Source organism: Apium graveolens, chromosome 2 (genome assembly GCF_009905375.1).
Source record: "Apium graveolens cultivar Ventura chromosome 2, ASM990537v1, whole genome shotgun sequence".
Classification (NCBI taxonomy): Eukaryota; Viridiplantae; Streptophyta; class Magnoliopsida; order Apiales; family Apiaceae; genus Apium; species Apium graveolens.
The window spans coordinates 135,795,169-135,810,024 of record NC_133648.1 but is presented as its reverse complement, the minus strand read 5'-3'; the positions used below and the strand labels follow the sequence as shown (position 1 = coordinate 135,810,024).

Below are 14,856 nucleotides of genomic sequence, written 5' to 3'. Positions count from 1 at the left end.
AGAAAAATACCTTGATTTCTGGGCAAAAACAAATGGTTGATTCAGAAAGAAGATTTTGAGAGCTTCATTTTGATATGTTGCACGCCCGAATCGGAGTTAGGTAACGCCTTCGTTTGTGTGTTTGATTCTCAGGAACGTATCGATTTTTAGGGTTTTCTCTGTATTTACTGTATTTTTACTGGTTGTAAATGAATAAACGAATAAAATGAAATAAGAAATATGCTATTTATATTTATGGAATATTAGTTCATTCTGGATCGTTTTGGATCGTTAAATTAGTTGCTTAGCCACTAAATAACTACAAAATGATCCAAAAATAGATTACTTAGCCGCTAAGTAACTATAAAAATGATATAATTTAATACCATAATTGGATAATTATCAAAACCGAGCTTTTCATAAAACATCATATACGAAAATTATGTAAAAATATCCCGTCTCTCGAGAATACGGGTTTTGTTGATTTATCAAAATGGTTATCGTAATGAAAATTTTACGCCGGGCCACGCACGAGTCAAACCGTAATCCGGATTGAAAAAGTCAAAACACGGAAAATGTCTGAAATTACCAGATTAGGTTAGGGAGGAGTTTTCGGAAGAGTTTCGGGTTGTAAAAATGTAAAAACGGTTGAAGTCGGACGATTCCCGGCTTTATAAAATAATTTTATAATTATTCTAGAAAAAAATTAATAGTTCATAATTCATTATAAAATCATCTTACACTCCAAAAATTACCAGAAAAATACCTTAATTATCTATATTTTATTCTCGACATATTAAAATTAACATACTCACATTTTATTACATACAAACATCCAAATATTATTATCAATCATCAGATAATTCACCAAAAATTCATATAATATTCATATAATAATCATATATTGATATAAATAATTATACGATATTTCCCGGATGTTACAATTTTGTTAGTACTATACTTAAATTGTTAATAGAGTCTATCAGTTTAGAGTATAATAAATTTTTTCAAAAGATCAAAAATTTATTCCATTGTAGAACTACATTTTATCCAAGTTCTCTTGCCTTAAATGTATTGAAATTGTTTTCCTTGTTCTACAGTTTAGGGTTCACCAATCCCATTTTGGGTTTTAGAAGTAAATTGAATTAACTGATTTAGGGTTTAAAACGTACGTGTATAACCCTGTTTAATATTCGTTAATATTTTAAGGTTCACCAATCCCATTTTGGGTTTTAGAAGTAAATTGAATTAACTGATTTTATGGTTTAAAATGTAAGTGTATAACCCTGTTTAATATTCGGTTACATTTTAGGGTTCAACAATCCCATTTTGGGGTTTTAGAAGTAAACTGAATTAAATTTATTATTTTAGGGTTTAAGATTTGGGGTTTAGGGCTTTAGGGCCTTGAGGCCCTAAACCCTAGATCTTAAACCCTAAGAACCGGCAAACACTTTTAAAACGTACGTGTATAACCCTGTTTAATATTCGTTAATATTTTAGGGTTCACCAATCCCATTTTGGGTTTTAGAAGTAAATTGAATTAACTGATTCTATGGTTTAAAACGTAGGTGTATAACCCTGTTTAATATCCGTTTACATTTTAGGGTTCAGTAATCCCATTTTGGGGTTTTAGAAGTAAACTGAATTAAATTTATTGTTTTAGGGTTTAGGATTCGGGGTACAGTGTTAAGATGCCAACGATGCACAATAGAGCATCTTTGATTGCTATTTTTTGTCATTTTTAAAATATTTGTCTTTTAAGAACATTCTTCTCGACATAGTCACATTTACGACTAAAATCCGTTTAATTCTAGTACTCATTCACTCATTTTCATTTACGCGTTTAATTCTGTAATTGAATCCGTTTAATTCATTTATAATGTCACATTTTAATTCTAGTACCCATTCGCTCATATTCATTGACGCAGTTAATTCTATTATAATAAATCCTTTTAATTCTATTATAATGTACCTGTATTCTAGTATTCGTTTAATGTATAATGTTTGTAGAATTAAACATATTTTAATTTTCATAATTTGTTTTTATGATTTGATATTTTTGTAATTTTTATAGTAGAATAATACTATCTAGGATTATGATCAAAATTTTAAGGGAACAAAAAATACAGAGTTATTGTGCATAAAATAATTCTCAAATAAGTTCTAAAACATGTTTCCACATCTTCTATATAATACCACATTATCCTTTTGCTTTTACAAAATTAAAATGCTTGCACATTAGCAGCAATCTTCTTAGCAATTGAAAACTAAAATGCCTGCACATAAGTATCAAATTTCTTAGGAATAGCATCATTGCTTGTTCATACAAGTCAACATTTCAAACCATTAGCTAAATGACATTATTTAATTTTAGAGATATTTGTTGGATCTCCTTAAGCATCTTGTTTCTCCAGCCATTTGTAGTAGAACAAATAATCTTCGCAGCATAAATTTGATGTGCCTTCAGAAGTTGTCTTTCCAGCTAGTATGTCTAATTGAAATGTCAACCAAATAAAATATCTCTAATCAATAATAAAATTTCAGAAATTATGTACTTAGCCTAAATTTCTATTCTTAAATTCAATTTAAACTAAATGTGTTTCCAGCTAACTTATCATTTAAATTATGCAAGACGTGACAAACAGGAGTACAATAATTTATGTATATTAAACATTCATTTATATTATATTATAAAGCATCAACTGTGAGCTAGTAGCTAGCTAGCATGATTCAGTATCAAAAAATCAAGCAGTGAATTTTAGATTTTGTATATGGAGAGAGAGAGAAGGGGGAGAGATAAATAAAGAAAAGAAAGTAGAAGCTAATAGTTAATAGATTTTAGTAGAGATATGTGGAGAGATATTATGAGAGAGAGAGAGAGAGATCTGATAATTAATGTAACTAAATAAATAATCTAAAGGGTGGAAGGATGGATGCTGAAGCTAATCAATCAAACCAAAGACAAAAAGGGTGTGTAATGTATACAAGTGAGTCTAACATAATACCTTTGGTAGATCCAAATTTGCTTTCCCATTTCCTTACGCCATTTCCTTTGTATGTCTCCATGTGATGAATTGCAAAAATATCAGAGTCAATTATGTTATCATCACTGCACCACTTCATTTTTAGGCATTTGATTGGAAATTTGCTTGATTGTGAGCTCCTTACTGGACTGATGTTCTTCATGTACTTGACAAAAAGATCTTTCTGAAAAAAAACAAATATTTTAATTAGAACAAAAGATTTTACATAAATTAATATATTTCGGTCAAGAAATTTTACCAGGCTCTCTGGATATCCATCATAAGCATTAGTATTTCTGTTTTTATTTGTTATGTTGTCAATGAGCTCTATCGATGGTCTTTTAAGATTAAAGCACATGAGATAATAATGATTTTCATTTTCGATTGTGAAAAAAATCTGCACATTAAAATGACATTAAGTTAAAATGTAGCTATAACATATAGTAAAGCTTTACAAGTATTAAGTAGTAAAAATAAGTTTTACCATATCAAGGTCTGTAATTTTTATGCTATGTTTTGCAAGCATCATGTCCAATCTAGCACGGAACCTGTTAAACTTGATAACATCCTCTCCTTCATTAATTTCATTTTCTGCCTGATTTTTTTAGTCAATGTCAACATCTGCAACCAAATACATTTTTTAGAAGCACAATTGGCATTATTGTTTAGAAAGACCAAAATCTGTTTTAGCATTAAACATACAACACATAATTATTCAATTAAATATCTTATCATAATTTTCTTGCTGTTATAAATGTGCTGCAGAAAAATCTATTTGGCGAATCAGCAGATCTGTATTTCTCATCTTGATTAAGTATTGATGCATAAGCGTCGATGACACCACTGGCTATTCGATTATTTGTCCTTAAAGTCTTAAGCTGGTGTTTCATGCAAATTACATCCTCCTAGAAAAAGATTGGTTGCCTGCAAAAATACATTAAATTTAATACAATGTACTTAGGGACTAAAATATGGTATAATTTTATTTAAATTTAGATATTTGATTTACATATATTGGGTTCCCTGTATCTGCATTTATCTAATTCCAGACCTCTTCTTCTGTTTTCGTTAGTCTTACCCTATCAATGTCAATAACCCGCTCTCTGAAAGGGGATTTATTGTATTCCCCTACCTTCTGCTCCCTCCTTGGTCTTTCTTGGTCAAACAAGTTTTCCATTTCAAAATTTTTTGAAATCTCTCCAGGAGATCTAACAAAATCAATAATTTCACCACCAATTGTTAATTCTCCTAGGAAATCATCAATGTCATGTAATTTATTATAAGCTCTATCAAAATAAGGAAGTGATAAAATTTCAATTGTCCTCCAGTCATTCTCTGATAATTTCGGTCACTCTTGTTCAATTCTGTTTTATGCAAACAAAAACTTTTTAATAAAACATACTAAAAAATATATGCAAAATGCATATTTAGTAAAACCATTATTTATATATTATATTTTTTATAGTCGTCCATTAAATTTTTTTTGTGAAATATATTTAAGTATTATAATACCTTGTGTCAATACTCTGCGTTTCTGAGGGTTTAAATTGCTTCAAAAATGTGTCTTCAAACTCCTTCACCTTTGCATGATTTGGTATTATTTCATTTGCCATTAGTAAGGTGCTTCTGAATTTTATGCTTGCCTCTTCCTATTCCTTAAAATCAATCTCCAACTGTGATAGAATTTCATAAATCCATAGCCAAGTTAGCTCATTCGAGTAAATATATTAATAGTTGCTAGAGTAACAAAATCAAATTTTTTTACCTGTTCAGTACATAAATTATTAGAATTATGTTCTTCTTGAACATTTTTAGCTATAGACATAATATCATTGTTCAGCTTATCTTCTTCAAAAGAAAGTGAACATGAATGTACGTCTTTAATTGTTTGTTTTGGAGTTTTCCAAATGTCTCTAACATCAAATACATGTACATAATTTGTGATTCAAAAAATTAAACAATCAAAAATTTTTCATATTAGAATACATCGTAATATTGCTCTTTAATTGGAATGTTTTTCAAATTTTGTCAAGAGGTCATAATGTTTCTAATAAGTATATATGAGGTAAGTACAAATTAGCACTTTGATAGTTATACTTGAACTCAAAAAATAACTGAGAAATGCACAAAACTATAAATATTATTTACCTTCACAAATAATTGTTCATCATTCTATTTCTCATTCTATTTAAATTATTGTTCAGTGTCTGGATTTGCATCTTCATTAGCAGGTGATGGTTCACTGTTTTCTTTGTCTTCTTTGCTTTCTTTAGAATGCTTCAAAATAAATAATGTAAGCCAATTTAATTTAACTTGAAGAATTTTTTTTTGAGAAATTACATCACAAAATCAGGAAATATATTTCACTGACCAATCCTTCATCATTTTCAAATGACTGATTATGTTTCTCTGCATTTACTATATCTGGATGAGCATTTTGTTCATCAGTTGATGGACTAGATTTTTTCCCTCTTGTCTTTTTTCTTTGTTAAATTTTTCAAGCTACAAAATGAACAATACAAGTCATGGTCTATACAAAGACTGTGAGTTTAATAAGTATTATACTAACATGAAAATTTTAGAACATACTACCAAAGGAATTTTTTAATCATATACAATAAACTTACCAATATTCCATTTCCAAAACTGTCATCATACATTTCAGCTTTACTTCGGTTCGCTATGAGGGAAGTCTTCCAACCAATTAAAGGCGGTGATGTCCTATCGGCAATGATTCGAAAGTATTGTATTCTATCAAGGTACAAAAACTGAAATAAAAAACAAATGAAAAACAGATCAATATTTTTTATTCAGAAAAGTAAGTAACGGAACCATAAGAAAAGGTTAGTTGATTACTTACAAGAAGGAAGATAAGTGAACCAGTATAGTACCGCATTTGCGGATTCTTCCACCATAATTCATGTGCTTCCTTTATATTTTCCAAAACCGGCTTGCACCAATTGAAATTTTTTGCATTTTCGTAAGTTCCCTTGAATCTGAATGCATATTGACTGACATTTGCAGTCTTATCTGTTCTTATGAACAAATTTGTCATACCATGAAGTTTTGTTTGAACTTCTCATCTGCTTCTGTGGAGAGTCTGATTGCATTAGCCACCATCAGCTCAGTTATCCTCTTCTTAGGGAATTGTTCTCTCCATTTATTATATATGTCTTTATCTTTCTCAAATTTAACAACTTCTTGACCTCTTGGCAGTCCCAGAATCAAATTCACATCTTCCTCATCCACCTTAATGTGTTTATTTTCAGGCAACATCATTTCATTATTATTGTGGTCAAACCACCATAAAACGTTGACTGCAATCTCACGGGGTACGGCTCTCAACTCAAATGATAAAAGTGGACCAAAACCAACACTTGTCACCCATTCCTTTTGCTCTTTTGAGAGTACACTTACAACTTTGGAAAACGTTGACAGATAAGCCCTGATCAATAATATCTTTGGCTTCTCTTCTTATAAATGTTCTACTTCTCTGTCTACTTCTTCATATTTTTGTTTTTTTGCCTTTCTATTTTCAGCCTGAAAGAAGACAAATATAACCATTATAAACAGTACTAAAATTATAATGTACACAAACTGATAAAAGTTTTTATCGTTTAGTTTTTAATATTTAATTATTTCTATGTTATTACCTAGACAGAATTTTTCCTTTTTTTTGCTACATTTTTCTGATGTTTTTATTTCTATTTTCACTTCTTGTTTCTCTTGTCAAGTTTACATCCGCAGTTGCTTCAAAATCACTATCAGATTGATCATTTCCATTTGGTGCCTCTTTCTTCTTTTTTCTTGCAATTGAAATTTTTATATCCTAACAGAAAGCATTATATAAGATTAGAATGATTAATCATCAAAATTTTAAAAATGTGAAATAACTATCTTCTATAATAACTATCTATTGTCAAGATATGTATGTCATCATAGGTTTCATTTAAAAAAAAATTATCTATCTATGTTTTTTTTGTTCTTTGAAGCTGTTAAAAAGACAAGGAACAAAAAAAAATATTTATATGTTTTTACTTGATAATTTGTTTCATCAGTATCTGATTTGGAGATTGTTGTCATCAGCCTTGGTGATCTTCGTTTTTCAATTGTACCAACAGAAGTTCTACATCTTCTTTTCTTTGTTTTATTTTTTCGTGCCTGGAAAAAATAATAATAACAAATGTTAAACCGATTTATACAACTTGAACAAAAGAATCGACAAATGAAAAAAATAGAAATATTATTTACCTTGCTGAACATTCCTTTGTCATTCTTTATTGATTTGTCTTCTTCCTCGGGTTGTTTCTCATCTTGAATTGTATCTGGATGATCAACTTCAGTCTCATTTAATGGATCTGTACTTTCTTCCACATTATTCTTTATTTCTTCACTAACAATAACTTCTTTTCCTTTCTCAACATTTGACTTTCTCCTCCTTTAGGTAATGTCAAATACTGTGCATCAACGCCAGTATCCTATAATAATGATTGTATGAGTTACATTATAATACAACACCAAATTTTGTTAAAAAATATATCATTACAAAAGAGTGTCAAATTAACCTCGTCAAAATCTGTTCGATGTGCTCTCACTTTGACTCTAATTTTCTTTGCCTCATGCTCGAAAATTGACTTGTTAATCTCTTTCACCGAGTCCTCATTGACTTTAATATCATCTTTACCTATTAAGAAAATGGAAGAAAATTGTTTCTAAAAAATTTCAATTAATGGTGCTATTAATAAAAAAACTAAATTAATACTTACATTGTGGTACAATTGGTGTTTGTTTCTTTTGAGAACTCTCTGGGGTATATACACATAATGCCCGAAGTGCGTCGCTTGGTTCTAAATTGAAAGAAGTAGCATTTAGCGAATTTTTAAATTCTATCTCTTGATCTCTGTCCTCGTTGTTTTATGCAAATTCTATGATATTGATGATTTTAATGTCATTATCTTCGTATTCTTCATTCTTGTCTTCTCGTTTTTTCAGCATAGTATCATGCCATGACGGTAAATTTACAGAAAACTCATTGACTTCATCAGCAGTGAACCAACTCTCATTCATCTATTATAAACAAATTGAAACATAAAAATTTAAAACAATGCAGAAAATTAAATAAAATAAAGATATTTTTTTTGATATATGCTGCTTACAAATCCTGGGTAATCTTCTTCGTAGTTGTAATACTCTGGACATGTCATTAAAAACTTATAAATGTAATACAGAACATAGTGCCCACAATTAGAACCATCATTCTGTTGGGGGACTCTTAGAATCTCAAACGGATACATCATTACTTCATCAATTTCTTCCTTTTCTTCATATTTCAAAATGTTCTCCACAAAACTACACAATAAATTTGTTATGTCAGAGATCATAAACCAATAAACTCTACATTTTTATCTACTTAAAAACTGTTTTAATGTCAAATTTAAATAAAATAAGAAACAAAGGGTTGTATACCTTTGAAGCTGTCGTTTAAGCAAATGTGGCTCTCTTGCATGGAGTGAATCCAATAACAAAATACATGGACTATTTTTTGATTCAATAATCTCACCCAAGTTGCACAGTATGAGTAAATTCCAATGGTAGCTATGATAAAAAAAATATAATCAATTTTCAAAAATTCTATTTCTTGTAGTATTTAGTCTCTGAGAAATGTTTTACCTTTCACACATTGGAACAAACACATATCTCTTTCCAAATATTTTTTTATCTGAGATCCACCGCAGTGCCTCCTTCCTTGAATTAGGATTTTTTGAAGAATATTTTGTGAACCATAACAGATCAATGAATATACATCCTTCTTTTTTGTCTTTTAGTAATGTTTCCCATATACCTCTGTACAATTTACTATTATCATTAATTTTATTTCACCATTAAAATAATTCAACAACAGAACTAAAATTAATGTTACATAATTCTTGTCTTATTACCTCAAATATTTATCAAAATCATTTGTGCTCAGTTGTCCTTCCTTGTTCCTCATTTTTATTTTCATTGTAGCATTCCTGGATACATAATTTTTATGTTTTGCCTTAACTTTTGCACTTGAAAGAGTGCCTAAAGATTTATGAAGTCCAATATTATTGTTGTGCATTATATTAAAAACCAAATACTGCAACAAAACATGAAATTACTCCTGATATTTATTATAATCACAAAACATAGAATAATCACAACTAACACATAAAAGTGTCTATATCAAAGACATAATGCTCATCATTCATATTTGTTGTTTGGGAGGCTGAACGTAGGTAGAATGAATTATCTTTGTAGAGGAAGTAACATGAAACAAATAGCACAAATGAAATAAAATGGAAGCAGGGTAATATCACAAAATTCATCATTCCGGCTTCCCCATGATAAGTTCTTCTCCACACACAGTACTAAAAAAACCAAATAATTTAACTAGAAGCTAATCAATTATCAATGATATATAAGATGATGATATTCATGGATCAGAAACAGGCATCCAGGACGCAACAACAACACATGGCAGCACAACAACCTTTCCAGAATCCATAAATTTTATGGATCTACTTCAGAGTAAACGTATTTAAATCCACCGATCTACTAAATATAAATTTTATTTAAAGTCAAACATGATAAACACAATATAATGCTTCTAATCTACAATGATCATCATTTTTTCTGCATCTAATACAGAATCAAGAAATATAATATAACACAACTAGTAAATATTGATTTTAGTTAAAGTTACTGTACACACCACAAAAAGCTTATACTCTAGAATGAAAATTAAATTCTATGGATCTAATACAGAATCAACTGATTTGAATCGACCGATCTACTAAATATTATTTGTATTTAAAGTCAAACTTGTTAAATACAATAGAATGCTTTTAAACAACAATTGTCTTTATATTATTTGCATATAATCAACAAGTCCAAATCCAACACAACTACTAATTATCAATTTTAGGTAAGAATAAAGACAGGGAAACTCTGTACAAAAAGCTTCTACTCTAGAATGAAAATCAAAATCTAGGGATCTACTACAGAATCAACAGATTTTATATGACTAAATTACTAAATATCATTTTTAATTAAAGTCAAACTTGATAAACACAATACAGTGGTTGTAAACTACAATTATCATCATATTTTTTGCATCTAATACATAATTAACAATTCCAAATCGAACACAACTACTAAATATCGATTTTAAGTGAAGTTAAACACATGCAAATTCTATACACACACCAAAAAGCTTCTACTCTATAATGAAAATCAATTTCTATGGATCTACTACTGAATCATCAGATTTGAAATGAAATAATTACTAAATATCATTTTTAATTAAAGTAAAACTTGATAAACACTATACAGTGCTTGTAAACTACAATTATCATCATATTTTTTTGCATCTAATACAGAATCAACAATTCCAAATCGAACACAACTACTAAATATCGATTTTAAGTGAAGTTAAACACATGCAAATTCTATACATATAACAAAAAGCTTCTACTCTAGAATGAAAATTAATTTATATGGATCTACTACTGAATTAACAGATTTGAAATGAAATAATTACTAAATATCATTTTTAATTAAAGTAAAACATGATAAACACTATACAGTGCTTGTAAACTACAATTATCATCATATTTTTTGCATCTAATACAGAATCAACAATTCCAAATCAAACACAACTACTAAATATCGATTTTAAGTGAAGTTAAACACAGGCAAATTTTATACACACAATAAAAAGCTTCTACTCTAGAATGAAAATTAATTTCTATGGATCTACTACTGAATCAACAGATTTGAAATGAAATAATTACTAAATATCATTTTTAATTAAAGTAAAACTTGATAAACACTATACAGTGCTTGTAAACTACAATTATCATCATATTTTTTGCATCTAATACAGAATCAACAATTCCAAATCGAACACAACTACTAAATATCGATTTTAAGTGAAGTTAAACACAGACAAATTTTATACACACAAAAAAGCTTCTACTATAGAATGAAAATCAAAATCTAAGGATCTACTACTGAATCAACAGATCTACAAAACAAAATATACATGCACGAAAATTTATGTCAATATTTTACAAAAAATATAATGAAGAAGCTCTAATCCTTCTTAATAATCTCATGTTTACTACAGAAATTAAATTAAAGATTAAAAAAACTTACCTATTCGAAACATCGCCTTGCAATAACCATTGTACACCTTTTTGTGATGAAATCTTCGATTCAATAGCTCGATTCAATAGCTCAAATCGATCTGTAAACGTTGATTTTGATATTTTATAGTCTCTTTTTCTCTCTCCTTTCTGTTTGTCTTTAGCTCAGACTCTACTGCTAGTTTTGTGTGTATATCTATGTGTTTGTAGTTGTCCGTACAACAGTTACTTAATAGCCTTAAAATGTTTTTTAATTACAAAAGTGTCATTACTTAATCTGATAAGAAAATGGATGGCTGTGATTGATTCTCCATAATTCTCCATATAAAAAATTCTCCCTTAAGTGGGACTCTATATATATATATATTCATTATGAATATTAATATATAACTATATTATGTATTTATGTCGTATACTTCGTGTCAAGTCGTGTATTCAAAGAATAAACACAAAATCCACACTAAATCTCGACCGTAAATTTTCGTGTTTGTGTATTTTCATGTCGTGTGCTAAAAAAGCTAACACAAAAATTAAATTTATATATCATTTTATATCGTGTAAGTGGTATCGCGTCCAAAATTGCCGAAATTTGTGTCCAAGTAACCTCCCCACCTTTACATTCCTCCTACTTTCTACAACTTGGCCAGGCCCTTTCCATCATGGATTAGCCAAAGCAAAGCTACAAAATTAACATGCATCTTTGGAGTGTATTTAAGTGTCTTTTCTTATTTCTTATTTGCTCTCCTTTTGTCCATCTTTTATGATAATGATTGCTTATGAAAATATTATCTATCAAACAATACTCTTTTTATACTATCTATTGGAATGGTGTTATTTTTTGGCCTTCTTTTATTAAATATTTAAAATTAAAATTACAGACACTTATATTCTGTTATTAAAACTTGAATACTTGAACTGTTGTTAGTAGTGAATTGATAGATTATGTGTGAAGTAACAGCTGATCGGTTGGTAAAGTATGCAGCAATAATTCATTCGTTGGCATATGATTGTTAATAGTATAAAATTTAATGAAGAAAATTTCATTGACATATGATTGCTAATATTATCAACAAAATATTTTGTTACCAAGTCGGTTATTTTATGGTTATTCAAAAAAAGGAACTATGTTTGTACTCGCTTGCATGATGTTTTATTCTTAAATTTACAATAAAAAATATATTTGGTTAGACAGCTATTTTGTAAGGATGTTTAGAAATGTAATTCTGTTGGCACACTGTCTCCAACAGATTTTTGTTAACGAAAATTTCTGATTTTCTTGTAATGATGTGCATTAGTAATCTATAATATACTATATTATAATAACTGAAATATGATATATTTTTTATGCTCTTTTTTGGTTGATTTGGTTATCTTTATTTTGGATCTTTTTAATTAAGGGATCAGTACCGTTAGATCCAAATACTAAAATAATATATACTACTCAAGTTTCTAGTTTCGAATCCCGCCAACAATAAATATTTATACTATTATTTTACACTATTCGGTCTTCCATGTTCGAACCCCCCACCGTAATAAATATTTATATTATTAAACCTGAAACTTGAGTAATTAATGGTCCAAATCTCATCAATTATATCTTATTTAATATTAATTTAAAAAAATTTATTATATTTTTTAAATCATATAAAAATATTAATAAAGACTCGCACGGATCATAAAGTTAATATATTAGTACCATATATATAGTTGCAATGCAATGATAGTAATATTATAATTTATCTGCTGCAAGCGCTATATGAGAGTAACTATTCTAGCCTAACTTTTCGCATCCCACTAGTCATCGACCACTTAACAAAGATTTTGCGAGTCAAAATTAAATAAGCTAGTAAAGTTGAAGGGCCTGTTTGGTAGACATTATTTAAGTTACTTTTTGACTTATAAGCTCGCAAGTATTTATCGATGACAGTTTGTCGATCCAATTTATAAGTCAAATTTATAACTTATAAGCTGATTAGTTTAATGTTAACAACGACGTATTTTTTCTCGACTTATTTTGATTTTTTGCTTTTTCTATTAACTTTAGTTTTATAATTTATATTTTAAATATTTATCTAATTTTTTTTATCGTGGGTAACCCGCAGCCGCTACCCTTCAGGTGCGCACTGGGTAAACCTCACGGGCTCACGCAATAGCCTTCAAACCACGTGAAGCAAGGTAAACCGCATTTAAGCGACAGACTCTGACTCAGGAGGCATAATTATAAATTCTCCTCCCGTTAGATTCGAACCTGTGACCAAGAGGATAATTATCCCCTCTTTAACCAACTGAGACAACCCTTGCGGGCATGTTTTTTTAATTTAAAATTCACTAATTAAAGATATTTGTATTTAAAAATTATTTATTTTAGTTTATGTAAGTAAAAAAATTCTGACTTATAAGTAAAATTATCTAAACACTTATTTAACTTATTACTATTCATCGACTTATCACTTATAATTAGCTTATTTATTTTAAATAATAAGTTATTTGTTTTAATATTTCTCAAACAAGCACGAAGTATGCGCTGAATTTAATTAAAGAATCGTTTCGTTGGGGCTCAAATTTAAACAGCATATCTTGTTTTAATATTTCTCAAACAAGCACGAAGTATAACTTGAAATCATTTATTCCATCATATTTTTATATTTTTTAAAATAAAATTTATATTATTATACATAAATTTAAACTAAACTAGACTTCATATCTCTCGTTTCTTGTACTTCCCTTTATCTATTTCTCCCTCGTATCGAAGATTTTATTATTAACAAAAATTTTAAGTTCGTCTCGATTCTTGGTATGAATTTTTTATTTTCTTATATCATGATAGTCTCCATTATGTTCAATTAAACCCTTTCTAAGGGGCGGATTTAGTTGGCTAAAGAAACCAGATATCATGGTGTATATGTCTTAGTTGTTAGATGTTTGTTTTATTCATTATCTTCAATATTATGTTCATGTGAGTATTTTCATGCGAGTCACATAAATAGATTATATTGAGAGTTCGTATAGTCAAGATCCATATGATTTTGAGAGTTGTTTTAATTGATAACATGAATGTGAAATATCTTTGTGATTATGAACGTAACTTGATTTTGAGTTATTGGATGTCTCTACTTTAAATACTTGGGAGTTTATTTTCTATTAAAATTACAAGTTTATGACATGATGTTCGTTAAAAATACATGGTTGTCATGGTGTTCATTTTTAGCCGAAAAATTTGGTTTCTTAGATTATTTAAAAAGTGATATCCTAAGGGCTAGTATAATTGTTTTGTTAGTTTATTAAATTGAAAACTTAATTGAGCATGGTTGGATAGCTCAACTGGATAAGAGTTTATCCTCTATTGTCCTATATTCTGGGATCGATCCCCGCTCACTCCGAGAAATTTTGAGAACAGATATTCATTTGTAAGGTTATAAGCCATATTTGTAAAAAAAATTATAAACTTAATTCGCATTTTTTGTGGTTCAACTTGTAAGGTTATAAGCCATATTTGTAAAAAAAATTGAAAACTTAATTCACATTGTTTGTGGTTCGACTCGTATTTTCCCCACACTCGCGTACATCCGTGTACTTGCGCTTTGAATTAGTTTCAAAAAATTTCCCCAGCAGATAGCCATGTGTGCATAAAAAAGTAAGGATTCAACATTACATTCTTTTTGGGTCACTAGAATGCATCGTTG

The 14,856-nt window shown here is 28.9% G+C and overlaps 1 long non-coding RNA gene across 1 annotated transcript; it reads right to left on the bottom strand.

The window, feature by feature from the left end:
- Positions 1 to 4,048: 4,048 nt before the first annotated feature.
- LOC141706087 (uncharacterized) lies at positions 4,049 to 8,063 on the bottom strand. The gene is made up of 8 exons (XR_012568616.1): positions 7,769 to 8,063; positions 7,568 to 7,686; positions 7,254 to 7,480; positions 7,041 to 7,163; positions 5,863 to 6,542; positions 5,630 to 5,770; positions 4,515 to 4,675; positions 4,049 to 4,210 (listed from the first exon to the last, which is right to left on the bottom strand). It is a non-coding gene; the product is annotated as an uncharacterized LOC141706087 (long non-coding RNA).
- Between the last annotated feature and the right edge of the window lie 6,793 nt (positions 8,064 to 14,856).